Source organism: Anguilla rostrata, chromosome 2 (genome assembly GCF_018555375.3).
Source record: "Anguilla rostrata isolate EN2019 chromosome 2, ASM1855537v3, whole genome shotgun sequence".
Taxonomy (NCBI): Eukaryota; Metazoa; Chordata; class Actinopteri; order Anguilliformes; family Anguillidae; genus Anguilla; species Anguilla rostrata.
The window spans coordinates 3,697,916-3,713,709 of record NC_057934.1 but is presented as its reverse complement, the minus strand read 5'-3'; the positions used below and the strand labels follow the sequence as shown (position 1 = coordinate 3,713,709).

The window sequence follows — 15,794 nt, the reverse complement described above, 5'->3', positions numbered from 1 at the left end:
CATTTAAATCTGTGAATGGTGTGAGTGAGTGAAGATGGTTATCTAAACAGCAAGGCTGATGTGACATCAGGGTTTACTTATAAATACTATGTAGGCCTATTGTTTTATTCTATTGTCTTTTTTTCTGTCTCCATCTGACCACTAAATAAAATTGAAAAAAAAAAAAGCCAGCCAGCCTCCATGTTTTTAAAACAAAATGCTGCAATTTCCTGTTTTAAACCCCATTTTGGAAGTCCTATGTGATATGTATCATTTAAAAAAAAAAAAAAAAAGTTATTCACTGCAACAGTAATCGCCCAAAATCTAGAAACCCATGAATTGTGTAGGAGTTCAGTATAGTTAAAGGCATTTAATATATATAAAATATATTTCCTGTCCTTGTTTGACCTACTTACAAATTTGAATAGGCTATTGTCCATTACTGACGCGGGACGACGAGTTGATAACGTTGAAAAATTACATGTGAAATGGTTTTTTAAGTGTAGCTACAGCGAACCCTTATATTATTTGCAAGTGGAGAAGAAAATATTTGCTAAGGAAATGCGATCTAATATTCTGGAGGACGAGATGTTACAGGTAACATTAAATATGAGGATGATCAAGTTCTCCTGCTGTAGACGCATTCCAGGAGTAAACACGTGACGGGTACGAACAGTTTACTTTTGTTCTCCAAGCAGTCTGCTTTAGCCGGTGGAGGTCGCATGTGTAGCGGGAGGCATTCCGGTGGTGGAAGTACTTTCTTCCATCAAGAATGCGACTACGGAGCTCAGTAATAGAAAACTATAGCTAGCAACAGTAAGTGTTATTTTTGAAACGGCAAGGTCGCGATCTGCACATACAAGTATTGGGAACGGGATCCTTCGAAGTTTTGTTGTCATAACGAGGGGGTCCCATCACATTGGAACAGAACACCATCAGGTTAGTTTTCTTTATTACAGTTTAGCTTAAATTTTAAAGTGTACGGCTGGATCGTTGCCTAGATACAACTCCATTGGACTTTAAATTTGCTATCTGTATGTGTTCATTTTTTTGGCTTTGTAGTTCGACTCGCCTACTGACCGTGGGTCTATCTTCTTTCTCGAGAACTCAGCGACCTGACCTGCATACAGAACTAGAAAGCTATCATTGGTAGCTAGCTAGTTAGCAAATTGTCAGCGATTACATAGACTAGTTAATCGTGCACAAGAGTTTCACTAATTCTTGCTCCTGAATAGCGCCGTGTGTCGATGTTATCGATACAGTGTTAGGAAACTTAGCAAAGCTTTGTCTGGAAATGTAGGTTTAGACTAGTTCTCCAACAACAGGAAACAGCTGTCCGAAAAGAAAATGAGATAGCTGGCTTCCACTAGTTATTCCGCTAACCAGGCTAGAGAGAAAGGTAACAATGATAATAATAGTGTGATCGGGAATTTTAACGTTTGTCAGCTTAACAGGAGCCAGATGTAGCAAACGTTAAGTTATCAGTGATTAAGTGGAACACCGCTGTTAATTATACGTGGATCACAACGATTATTCCGATGTTTGTTTTATTCAGCAGTGCTTAACGTTGTTTTCTGGCTGCTGAGCTTTGTCTGCAGCATGCAGTTACCTAACTGTGTTTTGCTCAAACGGAGATCTGATTTATAAACTTTAATTATGAAAAGTGCCTACGAGCTCAGATAGTTTACTAACTTGCGCGAACATCTGTCTGTGCCAAGTTGCTTGTGATACCATCTTCTATCGGGACGAGAATGTGTCAACATGGCTTAAAGTAGTCAGTTTATAGAGGACAAACAAAAGACATTTAGCCAGTAGGTCAACTGTTCAGATTATTTATTTGTTTATCTGTTTGCCATAAATTATTAGTTGGCTGACTATAAGCTGTTGTATAGGCTACGTATAGCTACAATTCTGACAATTGTTTTGGAACGTGATATGTGACTGTAGCTTTTTACTTCTTTTTTGGGCGCATTTCGTTTTAAAATACAACTACTCAAGAAATCGTATATGCTTTTGCTTTCTGTACACCCGCAGGGCGTATCGTGTCACCGTATCCACTCAAGTTGGCAGGCAGAAAAGGCAAATAATAGGACATGTTATTTTAGGTATGGGCTGTCTGTCAACAGCAATATTGAGAGAATTTGATTTTAATATTGCAGAAACGGGGACACATATGGGGAATTGCAGTATTAAGCTAAACTTACAAAACACTACAGCACTTTATACTAAAGGAATGATCCACCTGATATGACCAACCACCGCCAAATTCAAACAATAAAACCTAATTTAAGCAACGAAAGCCTGTGGTTTGCGCAGCCAAACCAAGTCAGCAAGTGTCTTTTGGATCAAATACGAGACTTATGTGGTTGACTTAAAGGGCAGTGATGTGAAGTAGCTTAAGTGTGCTGGTGAAATCGCCACAATCCCCCACATTGGGCTTGGCTCCGAAAGAAGACTTGAAATTAAGCCGGGACCTATAAAATGAGGCAATTAGAGAGCACCTCGTTCATAAGTTTAATTAAATTGAAGCTGGGGCTTCCTCTGAAGTCAGTTGGCTCTCGTCCAATCCCTGATTCTGTGCCTCTGGCTCGCCTTGGTCGGGCTGGTGACTCAGCCAACGGAATCCACAGTCCGCTCTAATTACAGTCGTCACGAGAAGACGGGATCAACGTAGATGCGGTAGTGTGAAGAGCGGTCAGCATCCTCCCTTGATTTACAGCTACAGGCTTTGGCCGAATTGCAAAACACCAGATGTTTTCTTAATGCCCCGACCTCTACAGTGGCCAGTGTGTACTAGTGGCTGTCTCTCTTCCTATCAGGCTATGAAGAATATCAGGAGGGAACAAATTAGCCGTTTGCAGTTTATATCAGTTTGACTTGCCAGCCGTAGCATTCTTAAGTCAGATTTTATCTTGAATAGTGAAAGGGATGAAGATTTGTAATTGCAGTGATAAAGCACAGGACTACTTTTTTGGCATTTGGTTTCTGGCAGAGGTGGTACCTAAACAGCCTGTTGATGAGCGTTTTTATGGTTCCCATTGGCCCAAGTGTTTGACTGCGTCTGGCTTTGTTTCTCTTTTGTCGCAACCAAATATTTTGGAAAAAGTTTCCAAGTTTTTACTAACCGTCCATTTAATGTTGATGGTGAGGAAGAGCACAATTGTCAAAACAGTCGTTGCTATTTGGACTGCGTTTGACGTTTTGAAGGTCAGACTGTCCCGTGTGCGGTTAGCAACGATGACAGAACACGTCGCCCCCTGGTGGGTGGGAGGTGTCGGGGGGGGATTGGCCTGCGATGGACTCTTCGGCGCTGCTCGTCGGCGAAGCAGACTTTTCCGTCGCGTGCTCGCGTGCCTTTCGCACGGCCTCTGACGCGCGCGTCTTGGCGTGACTACTTCTTCCGCGGCGCGAACCGTTTTTTTCTCGAGAGCAAGCCGCCACCGGCGTCGTTCCGCGCGCTTTGTGGGCCGGAGCTCGGGGAACGGGGAGTGCGCCCGGGAGCTCTCCGCCGCGTCGCCAGCGCTCGCGCTGTTTTTCGCGGGCTCTCCGCCGCCGCCGCTCGCCCCTTTTACAAGGCGAGTCCGGAATCCTCCATATGGTCTTTATTTCTGAAAGGCGAGTCCCGAACCGTCCATATGGACCTTATAACATTTAAAACCTTCTCTGCGAAGCACATCGCTGAAGACGGCTCAATGATTTCTCGTGTTGCTCATTTCTGCTTATATACACATTAGTGATTGTACCGAGTTAAGTTGTAGCCTACATACACAAATTTGTATCAATTGGCATTCATTCGTAACTGCCATTCGTAACGCATTTGCTAGTTTGTTATTCTGTACCATAAATATTTCTACAGACATTTCTTGCATTTTACATGCTCCATGTCCCAAGTAGTTGTATATTTTCTCTTGTCCCATTGCTGTATTTTCCTTTTCTACTGCTCAAACGCACTCTGTTTTTCAAAGCCAGTTTCAGGCACCCTTTCCAAATCACTGAAACAGAAGAATGGACAAAACAGACGTGTTCGAATCCACTCCAGCACACTGCCATATTCTTTCGGACGGGTCCTGATATCAGAAGGATCTCACTAAATGTTTGTCAACAGTTCCCTGGCCAGTTTTCCAGGAAAGCTCAGGAATCTGTGAAAGAGATTAGTCTCGGCCAAGGAGACAGGTTAAGTAGAAAAAGCCTCAGAATTATCCTCTTGCAAAGCAGTGCAGTCAGAGGATAGGAATTTCAGAAGTGGACAAAAGCTGGCGGGTCATTATTGGGAGTAATGGAGTTTTTTTTATTTTTTAATTCAAAGCCAGGCTGTGTCCTCGGCTGGAAAATGCTACCAGCTGTTTTGTTTTTAAAGCTCTGCCAGTTGCCATCCAGTGGAGGAGGAGCACTGTGAGGTGTGGTTAAAAACCTGGACCCGGGGCAAAGAACTCCAGTGCCACTGGTGCCCTTTTGGTCTCACCTTTGACCTTGTCCTTGAGACAGAGGTGTGCCCCTCTCCAAATGAAATGGACAGGTTGTAGCCTATCGACGTTGGATTCCAGGCTCTTGGCCAGTGGCCCCATCCTGACCAGAACTGTGGGCGGGATGTACGGCCTCACTTTTCTGTGGGACGTCCCACCGTGGGAATCTTTCCAAAATTGTTTCTCGCTCGGCGGCGCTGAGTGACGGGCCGTGTCTGGCACGCGTCTTAATGGAACGACTGCACATTCCTGCCGTGTTTTTCCCCCTCTGTGTCGGTTAATATCTTCCCTGTCGGGACGACCTGTTTGTCTGAGCGGTCGAAGAAGCCCGCGGTCTCCTTTCTGGGAAGCGATTCACCTCACAGCTCTTCCTTACTCAACTGTCTCTGTGCCTACACGCGTTTTTCCAGTGAACGAAGCTGCTTTCGTTATTGAAACCGTAGAGGATCGTAGAGGAAGACATTCGACGATTCGCGGGACTTGTAACGGCAGACTGTGGCGGTAACGTGCGTGCGGTTCCTGGTTCGTGTAGTTTGGACGAAGTTTTGTGTGAGAGATCCCAGAGTGTTTCCAGGCTGGTTGGAGGATGTTAGCTGATAAATTGGGACGGAAGAGGAGTCCCTCCCTTCGGTTTGTAATGGGACGGCTGCTCCGTTGCATTTTTCTGGTCTTGGCCTGGAGTTGTGTTTTTCTTTTTTTTTTCTTTTTTTTTTGTGACCCAAACTGGATCTGGGTTGTGCGCACGCATGATTGAGATGAAGATTTTGCTGTACCGAGCAATGCGGAAGTAGGGCCATATGTTTTGGCAAAATGTTGGCGAAAGAATTCGGAGACTGCTGCACAAAATCTGCCAGTCGTTGCCGACGTTCTGGGGATTAAGGGCTCTTCACAGTGTTTCTTTGAGGGCTCGTGTTGAGAAACTAGGGCAGTTGGCCTGGATTGTGGCGAGCGCTGCCAAATATAGGCGTTGTTTTCTCAAGTTGGGCCAGAGGCCTCGCTGAAGGAATTATGGTTCCTGCTTTGTTTTCTTGGGATGAAACTGTACAGAACAAAGCCGACGTCTCCGTCTTCCAGGTCATCTGTGAGCTTATATGACTCAGCCCCACATTTACATTTCCTTATCCTCTTTGTGTTTATTCCCTTCAATTGAAGAGAAGGACGGAGAGTCAGTTCCTGCAGACTCTTCTTTAGAAACTGCTGAAGTAAGATATTTTTTATTATGGTCTACTTGGCTGAAGCAACAGCGTTGTTTTCATTGAAGGAGAAGGTTCACCGTGGAGCCACTGTGATTGCTGGTGCCTCCAGCATAGCTTCACATTGTTTACGAAACCGGACGAGTCACCCAAATGGTATTTTATGAAGGAAACGGCAATGTAATAAAAGCAAAGGTCTGTGTTTACGGAGCAGGAAGGGCCTACCGATAGTTATTTGTTTCATGTTTGGCATTGAAGCCAGATGACCCCTCTGGTCTGGCAGGGTGAGGACTGCTCTCACAGAGAGAATTGTGGGAAATACTCTGCTTATTGCTGTGGACCATCTGAGGCTTAATCTCTCAATGATGCTAGCAAGACAGCAAGGCAAGGTCAGGTGGGTGAATGTACTGGTGTTTCGCATAATGCGCTGATCTTCATTCCTGGTCCTGGTGGGCCGGAGAGTCTTCTGGTTTTTTATTGTTACTCAGCATTTAATTGATCATTTGAAGCAGTCGACCTGGTCACCTGGCCTGTTTTCTTGGGTCTGAATTGGTAGCTGATATTAAGGCGGAATCAAAAACCAACCGACCCTGCGGATCTGCCAAGACCAGAAATGGAGATCACCGTCATAGTCACTTACACTGAGGACTTGTAAAGAGCACTGGCGAGGGCACTGTCTGAATTCCTTTCCCTTATTTGGTTTTAAGCCGGGTCAGTCCACACACCGGGCACGCTGACGGCCTACTATCTGTCATTCCGTATGCGTACTGTCAGTCCTTCTGCATGCAGGCTTCTTTGTTTCGGATAATATTTTCCCAGGAAGTGGTAGGCCTATAATTTCAAATGAAATTAAGTGGATGAGCGTACAGGTGAGAAGTGGTTAAATTGGGATTAAATTGGGCCATGAGTGGCTCTTATGGGTGAAATTGGGTTGGCAGATTCATTTAGGCTATATGATACGTCATTATGTGCAGCCCTTGTATAATTTCTTGGCCACTTCAGGTGAGGTGCTTTACTGTAACATCTGTGTCCCTTTGAATCCACACACCCTCTTATCATTGGCAGACCTCTCCACCACACTGTTAGACGACGGCCCCTCTGGAAAAAAAAAAAAGAAATAAAATAGGCCAATCCATAAAGAGAAAAATGGGAATGTTTATTACGTAGCCTATTACTTTTTCAAAAGGTCTGGAAAGCGTGCTTTTTAAGCTCTCTCATAGTAAACGTCCCGTGCACTGCACATATTAATTTAGCATTTTCAGATCTCGCAGGCTTCTCCGTGTCAGCTGCAGAATACCTAGACAGCTGTCTGCTCCACCGCAAGCTTCGAAACGCACTGGGCGTGTATGACGAATGAGTCACGGAGGCATTCTCGCACGCTTGTATATTGATACCGTGCTGATGCCAAGCAGGTCATCGGTAAATCATGTTTTGAGGAAAGACACAAAAGGTTGACTTATTGTGGGAGGTAATTGAAATCTGAAATTTGCGGCACTGTTCTGAACCTTTGATGTGTTTGAAAGGCGATGACATCAGTCGCTGCAGGCGGGTAATCTCCGGCGGTGGCATTGTCTCTCCGGCTCGGTGCCCCACCCGTACCGGAAGGTAAGCATTCAGTGTGATATCGAGCATTTCTGGATCTTTCATTGAGGAGTGCCAGGTGAAAAAACAAACCCCTAATCAACCTTTGAGCCACACTCCTCTCTTTCAGGGCTCCCTAAGCCGTCTGTTTTCCTGGAAGGGTACAGTACTGAAAGGGAACTGAACAAAGGTTGTTGTACGGATACGGCCTGAAGGCTATTATGGAGGCAAGGTTGCTTTGATAGCGGAATGTTTCAGTTGAGGGGAGAGAGGAGGCTTTGGTTTGGGCAGACACAGGAGCACAGGTCTGTGGGAACCATGGGCAGGAACTTTGCCATGGGAACCTGGAGCCTGGCCTGGTGAGCTCTTACCATCTCTGTCCGTGTCCCCGTTGGGCAGTGGTGAAGACGGCTCGGAGAGCCTCGGCAGGACCCCAGTGTGTTTTAAAGTGGCACTGTGCGGCGCCAGACCCTCCGTGAGGTCGGGAGTCGGGGGGGATGTCTGGGTAAAGTGGAAGGGAGTTGGGGGTTATGGGTAAAGTATAACAGTGGAAGGGAGTGGGGGGTATGGGTAAAGGAGAACTGTGGAAGGGAGTGGGGGGTATGGGTAAAGTATAACGTGGAAGGGAGTGGGGGTATGGTAAGAAACTGTGGAAGGAGTGGGGTTATGTAGTATAACTGTGGAAGGGAGTGGGGGTTATGGGTAAAGTATAACTGTGGAAGGGAGTGGGGGGTTATGGGTAAAGTATAACAGTGGAAGGGAGTGGGGCGGGTTGGGCAGTCTGGGTAAAGTAGAACAGAGGAAGGGGGTTGGGGGGGGGGGTAATGGCTTTGTGGTCAGCTACAGCCTTCCAAAGATAGAGCTGTACTTCCCCTGTGGACACGGCCAGCAGTCAATTGCTTTCCCAGCCCCAAACAGTCTTTTTGTGTCACTTAACCCAGCGTCTGGTCTGTGCACCTCTCTCCTCACCCCCCTCCCTCCCTCCCTCCCTGTTTAAATAGCGTGCAGAGCTCCTGTAATTCTTATCATTTAGAAGATTACCTCAAAACTTTGACAATCACGGAGAATGCGGAGAAGAATGCCCGGACCGCAGCGGGTGCTTGCTGAGGGTATTTCCCCACGGCTGTGAGCTGGAAGAGGGTTAACTTCGGCCTTATCGGAGCAGTCACATTTTTTGGAGCTTTTGAAAACCGACCCCTATTGAACAGGTTTTTTTTTTTTTTTTTTTTTTGCTGCTGTAAACTTGCAGCAATGGAGTTTGTCGTGCTCTTGGCCAGCCGGTAGCACCATTTGAAAGCGCTTTAGCTGAAACCCTGGACAGATGGCCCCAGGAACACAGCTTTGTGAAAACGTAGCTGTCTTGGAATTTCGTCTCTCCTCCCCCCCCCCACCCCCCACCCCCCCGGTGCAGTTTTGCCAGTTTTTCCCCCTGGAGTTGAGCTTGGCAAAAATACTCTGCTTTAGACCGGGAACGGTCTGCTTCTCTAAATGTGTTCTGCAGCCACCTGCTAAATGGTATAATCGTGCAGGAATCCACTGTTTTTTAAGGATCTGGTTGGTTCGCATTTCGCATGCTGTAGAGTAAATTAATGATGAATGTTAAACTTAAGGTTCTGCTCTGGTAGTTCTGTGTTCAAGGTCTGCAATTCCAGCAATGGATATAGTATGCCTTTCCTGATATAAATAGATGGTCATTTTTTTTCTTTCACAGATACATAGTGAGGTTTGAGCTTCCTGGTGTGGGGGGAATTCTGGGTTTTTGGCCAGATTGTCTTGCCATTTGAATTGGCTGAATTTCCTTGTTCCGTCTATATTGCAAGGGACAAGTAGATGCAAAATAACCCCGCATTATCAAATATCAGCCTGAGCTTGACTGGAGATTGTGGCGATTAACAGTGCAGTCAACTGATGTGGTGTCAGAGAGTCAGCCGCGAGCAAACATGCTGTGTAGTACCAGCTGGTCACGGCTCTGAGGTCAGTGTAGCCCATTAGCGTAGCACCATGCGGCGCTGTTTCCTGTCAGTCACATCAAACTGGGCTTCCGTTGCAACCGGATACTTCTTCACACCTGGGCCCCCCCGCTGGCTGGTCTGCACCCGTCAGCTAGCACCCGCACCACGCTCACCTGCGTCCGCACCACGCTCACCTGCGTCCGTGCAGGGGGAGCGTCGGTCTGTGTGGAGCCGGACCCGTTCCTCTGTAAACGATTCGGACGATTCTGTCAACGTGGCTTTGGCCGTTTCCGAGCGGACCTGCTGCTGAGATTAGCCGAGCCGTTTGGGACAGCTGAGTGGCGGGGTGAAGTGGCGGGCGGTTGGCGGTATTTTAGGAACGGGGTTCGCTCTGGATCGCGGGCCGTCGGTGAGCGGGGTTCAGCGAGAGGCCGAGGTCGCGCCGCCGCCAGACCGACCCGTAAACGATATCACCGCGTCTGCCAGGAAGTGGTCGCTCTGGTTTCCTGCGTCCGAACTGGCTGTTCACCAGGCGCTACCGGCAGGGCTGCAGTCATCCTGGTGCCTGTTACAATGAGTCTGCGTCTTCAGGAGCTCTGTGCACGACTCTGTGCTGTTTGGGTTTGCGTCCTAAAGAGGTCTGTGCTGTTTGGGTTTGGGTCCTAAAGATCTCTGTGCTGTTTGGGTTTGGGTCCTAAAGAGCTCTGTGCTGTTTGGGTTTGCGTCCTAAAGATCTCTGTGCTGTTTGGGTTTGGGTCCTAAAGAGCTCTGTGCTGTTTGGGTTTGGGTCCTAAAGAGCTCTGTGCTGTTTGGGTTTGGGTCCTAAAGAGCTCTCTGCACGACTCTGTGCTGTTTTGGTTCATTCCTTTGTTCTGCACAATGTCATCTGAGAGAAGCCGTGTTTAATTTAATTAGGCCGAGTGCATCTGGGGCTGAGGCACGATCGCTGTAACGCATCCGAGCTCCGCGGGCCTGCAGTGCGGACTGCAAGCCTGGCGCTGTGTGGGATCTGAGCTGTTCCACAGTCGTGGCGGACGCTGCTCCGCGCTCAAGGGGCCCATGGGTGGAGCTGACCACATCCTGCCTCTCCCCACCAGCCTCGCCTCCGCGCTCCCGCCACTGACCCCACCATCGCCGCCTCTGTGGCTTCACCCTCCCAACGAGGGGGGGGAAAAAAAAGACACACACCCCTCCTTTTAAATCAGACTTAATAAAGGGCTTTCTGCTTTCGGTCTGCTTCTCATTCTTCTTCTCTTATTTTTTATTTCTCTTACGTTTTTTTTTTTTTTGTGAAAGAACCAATTCTAACGGCTTTTAAAAATTTTTTTAATTAGATGTTGAGGGACGAGCCACCTAAACCACCTGAGTGCTTCCATTGTAGGGGTGGGGGTGGAGGTTGGGGGGGGGGGGCAGAGGGTGGCGGGGTGGAACGGAATATTCTGTAAGGGCGGTGGCACCCGTCTCTGCAGATTTTGTTGAGGAAATGAAATCTATTTTGAACTCGTTTTCTTAGCCCGTGTTATTTCAGCCTTGCCTTTTTTCGGTGCGATTAAATGCTCCCTGCTGTGCCGCATGCCCGTAGAGACACACGCAAAGCATTTCTGTGGAGGGCGTGGGCCATTTTATGAATGCCTGGAATAGTTAATGTCTGTGTCTCGTGTTGTGCTTGGTGGTGGTGTCACATCGCGAGCGCTTGCTCTGTTCCGGAAAGGACCTGACACAGATGGTCTCTGAGCTGGTGCCATTGCCTTGGATCTCATTTTTTTGGCATAAAACAACAGTCTAACAGTTTAACATGGTGGCCCCTAGACGTATTACATCAGCGTCTGTGTTATGATCCACATTTTAACTGCCTTGGTTTTTTAAATCGCTATTTGTTTACGATGCCAACTGAATTCTAAGATCTCGTATAGATGCCACCAGTTGTTCTTAAACCAGATGTGCACGGCAACTTTATTTTTGAAGTGCTGTAACAGAACAGTAAGAAGGGAGTAGGTTTGCAGCCATTTTAACTTGGGGCAAATTACAAGCTTTCCCCACTATTAACGAACTTACCAATACAATACCTGCTCTGTGAAATTACATATTTTCTCTTCTTAAATCTCACTTCTGAGTGTATCTGAGTAACTGTGGGTCTCTCTTTGGCCTTAAATCTCATGGTTTGGCCCCAGTTCTGGGTTCCTGTCACTCAGAAAGCTTGTGCTTGAGTCCAAATCTGGGTGCCTACCTGTACTGTGACTTTAAGCAGCCCATGAAGGGGGGAAGTGCAGTGTAGTGGGTAGAGAACTGGGCCTTTTAAACTTCAGGTTAGATATCCAGGTAGGTGTCACTGTTTTACCTATATGCAAGGTGCTGAAGTGCTTCAGTAATGACATATTAGGCCAATGATGATGTAAGTGTGATCACTCTACAGTACTTTACTGTAAAATAACAGCTTTTATCTGAGATCACTCTACAGTACTTTACTGTAAAATGACAGCTTTTATCTGAGAATATACTGTGTGTTGCCTGAGGCTGGATTTTTCCACAGAAACAGCTGAGGTTACCAAAACTGAACTTGCTAAGCTATGCTTGGGAAGAAAGAAAAACAAATTCTGCATTTATTCAGGCCAAAAAGGACACATTGGATTCAGGCCTACACAATAGCCTGCATTACTTATTGCTGCAAAGCAGTGACTTTTCTTTTTCTTCCCTTTTTTTTGTTTTTGAAGGAAACGTATGTACAGGAAATTTACCATGCATTTTTGTCTGTTAATTCTTTTATACATAACTTTATGTTGTTTTAATTGTGCCAGATTAGTCCGTTACTGTTTCAGTGTTCAGGGCCTTGTGGTCTCTCTCCTCCACAATCGAAACCCCAGAGCCAGGGTGATTCAGAACCACAAACCATGACCCAGAAATGCCTGTTTTTCCATAATTATGAAAAAGAAAAGAATATTTTCAGTTTCTCCTGGTTCTACAGTGTCAGCAGCGATAATCTCCCGGCAGTGTGTGTTAGTGAGTTGACGGGTCATTGAACTGAACTGTGTGTGTGTCATCTCCTCCCACGTCCTCTCTTCTCTGTGAGGACAGTGTTTTTGTTTGTTGTTTTTTTTTTAAACAGTGTTTTCTGGTTGTTTTTCTCCATCGTGCCACCCCCCCTTCCCCCCCCCCTCTCTCCAAACACATGTTTTTGCTCTCTGTGTTCCTCGCAAGAATGCCTGGTGTGGCCATTTGAAGTTTCCAGATGAATAGCCTTGTTTTTACAGAGTCACTTTCTGCCCTCTGTTTGTCTTTGACCTCGAAAGAAAGAAAGGTGTGTGTGTGTGCGTGTGTGTGTTTGTGTGTGTATCTGTTTGTGTGTGTGTGTGTCACAGGTCACCTCCACACCTCTTGGTCGATGTTGAGGAAGCACCCTGCAGTTCTAGCAAATGGTCAGTTTGTCCCAAGTGTTAAAAAGAAAATGGGTGGCGTCCCAGCTGGTCATCTCCCTGGCACCCCAGTGCTTCTCATTAACTCTCAGTAAAGCTCTCCGGCTGAAAGGCTTCCAGAGGGCTGATGTAAACCAGGCCGTTTGTCCCAAGACACACGTCCACACAATAATCAGGATTCTGGACTTAAAAAAAAAAAGAAAAGTTATAAACTGAACTGTAAAATGTGTTTTTATTTGCTATTTGTTGGGCTTTTCAGTTTCAGTCTCAATCTGTGCTGCTGGGTAATTCAACAGACTTTGTGTCATTTGAGTTCATCTCCTCGATGCAGCGTGACTACGCCCCCGCCGGCACGCGGTGTAATGATGAGTTACTGTTCGACTGAAAGGAGCTGGGCCCAAATTGTGCTGATGTGCGCAGTTTTGGGAGTTTAGGGAGAGAGCGAGATCCGTGTGTTTCGGGGCGACTCCACTTCTCCCCACCAGCTGTAGGAGTCTCTGCTCTCAGCCCCAGGGTCCTTGGTGTGGCTGACCTCGATCTGACCCATGACCTAGAACTGACCCCGTGACCTAGTTTAGACATGTTCGCCGTGCACTTGCAGCAGGGTGAACCAAGCATGGGTTGCACTGCAAAAAACAAAAAAATAAGTCATGTATTTTAGTCTAAAATCTCATTCCTATTACTTTTTTTTCCCCCCTTGTTAACCCTCCTGTTATGTTGCGGGTCAAATTGACCCTTTTTAAAGTTTGAAAATCTAGGAAAAATACTTAAAATTATTTTTTCAGTATGAAACTTCTTCTACTGGCCTTAATTAGTGTAATCAACATTTTTAATGAAAATGGTTCATTTCATGTATTTGCAAACCCCCCCTGTATGGGGATTGACCCGGGAACATTTTTGCTGTACCTAAAAAATGAACAGAACAGGAGGGTTAAATAAGACAAAAAATTTTGCCGATGTGGTCTTTTACTTTAACTCATTTCAGTATTTATCAATAGGGTAAGATAGTTTTGCTCATCAAGCAAAAAGTAACTTAAAACAAGGTAATATTTTCGACTTGAGAGAAAAAAATTAAGATTTTAAGTCTCATTGTAGGACTAAAACACTTAAGATGAAAACGCTTTTCGCAGCGTGCTGCTGATGTGGTTGGCTCTCCCGCGCCCTTCCAGAGGGGCGGGGTCGTGTGAAAATTGCGCGGCGTGAACGCACAGCGTCCCGTCACGGACCGCGGGCCTGAGGAATCTCTCCCGGCCCTCACAGGCGTGTCAGAGCCGCGATGAACCGTGTGTTTTCACAGCTGCTGACCCGCCGTCCGTCTTCCCGCACGCGCGTCCTCCTCGGCCAATCAGAGTCCTCCGTCTTCGGGTCGCGTTCACGGTGTGTACCCGACGGGCCGACCGCAGTCTTCCTGCGGCTCCATTGGCCGTCGTCCCTCCAGTGCTGGAATTTTTTTGCGAGCTTGACACAAAAACGTGGGCGGTTTATTATTTAATATTGCGGAATTGTCCGTGGATAGAGACACATCGAGGGAATCCCTTTGCTTTGTTTCTGTCAGTGCAGCCCCAGTTTTTTTTTTTCTGTTGGAACTTTCAACTTTGGGAATGATGAGTATCTATAACAGAGTGTGTGTCTAGCCTTTTCTTACAGTGCAAACAATGATCAGGAAACACTTGTGAGATTTAAGGTTGGAAGTCACTCTTAAGAAACAGGCCAGCCCCCCTCCCCCCCCTTCCCCAGCCCCCTCCCCTCTTAAATGAATTTATGGTTTTTACTAGCATTCTCTGTTGTTATCAAATGGCCACCGCTACAAACGGGCTATTGTCTGCTTGTTGGCACATTACATTACATTACATTTATTTGGCGGACTCTCTTATCCAAAGCGACGTACAAAAGTGCATTTCATGGTCATGGACAACTGTTAAACACTGGTTCAATGAGATACGAGATACGGCACTTCTTGGAATGACTCCCAAACTTGCATGTTGTCATGGTAATTACTTGCTGTGTTGACAGTTTTATCCAGCTTGTAAGAAAAAGGCGTTGGGTTCATATTATTCGATGTGAGCTGTTCTTAATAAAAAATGCTCATGCACGCTGGAGGGGCTCAACAAATAGCTGCTTATACGGCCAAACTCATTCAGTCAGAGCAGTTAATGTGAAACACATCGAGAACGTTTCCTTGGTGTCCCGGGCTTTGAAGAATTAGCGCTCGGTCTGCTTTGAACCTCGCGTCTGGCCTTGCCCTTTCTGCGGAAAGCGAAAGGCTGTGGAAATGAAACGTTTTTAATGGCGAGCAGGGACCTTTTTTTTAACAGTGCGTTTTTTTGGGTGCCGATGTGTTCCTTTCGCGAAAAAGGCGAGGGTCCGGCTGCACGCGCGGGCACAGCGGCCTGTTTAAAGCGGCGCAGTTTGGTGCGGCAAGGAACGGAAAGGTGGGTTTGTGGGTAGATGGCGGCTGAACCGTTGTCTGTGGGTCTGCGTTAAAGTGGAAAGTTTACTGTGGCTTAGCTCATGTTTTTATATGTTGCCAGCAAAAAAAAAAAAAAAAAGAACATTCAGCACTGGAGGCAGATTTAAGCTTTTTTAATTTAGTTTGTTTTTGCTAATGAGGGGCTTTTTATGATTCTGAAAGCCAGTTAAAGACCATGAGTGTTATTGCCTCTGGCGCTCTTTCTTGGCGAATCCTCTGCCTCGTTTTCTCGCCCCGTTGGTCAACCATAGGCCACAGTAAGCTGCCCATTGGCCAACCTTAGGCCACAGTAAGCTGCCCATTGGCCAAACTTAGGCCACAGTAAGCTTCCCATTGGCCAACCTTAGGCCACAGTAAGCTGCCCATTGGCCAAACTTAGGCCACAGTAAGCTGCCCATTGGCCAACCTTAGGCCACAGTAAGCTGCCCATTGGCCAAACTTAGGCCACAGTAAGCTTCCCATTGGCCAACCTTAGGCCACAGTAAGCTGCCCATTGGCCAAACTTAGGCCACAGTAAGCTGCCCATTGGCCAAACTTAGGCCACAGTAAGCTTCCCATTGGCAAACCTTAGGCCACAGTAAGCTTCCCATTGGCCAAACTTAGGCCACAGTAAGCTGCCCATTGGCCAAACTTAGGCCACAGTAAGCTGCCATTGGCCAAACTAGGCACAGTAGCTTCCATTGGCAAACCTTAGGCCACAGTAAGCTTCCCATTGGCCAAACTTAGGCCACAGTAAGCTGCCCATT

At 46.7% G+C, this 15,794-nt stretch overlaps 1 protein-coding gene across 2 annotated transcripts in view; it reads left to right on the top strand.

Moving 5' to 3' along the window:
- Positions 1–634: 634 nt before the first annotated feature.
- LOC135243963 (ras and Rab interactor 2-like) overlaps positions 635–15,794 on the top strand; it is a 55,090-nt gene continuing 39,930 nt past the window's right edge. Inside the window, exon 1 of one of the 2 annotated variants that reach the window (XM_064316132.1) lies at positions 635–918. The gene's annotated coding sequence lies outside the window, so the exon portion shown is untranslated. The remainder of the gene's footprint in view (positions 919–15,794) is intronic. The other variant, XM_064316127.1, reaches the window with a different exon arrangement.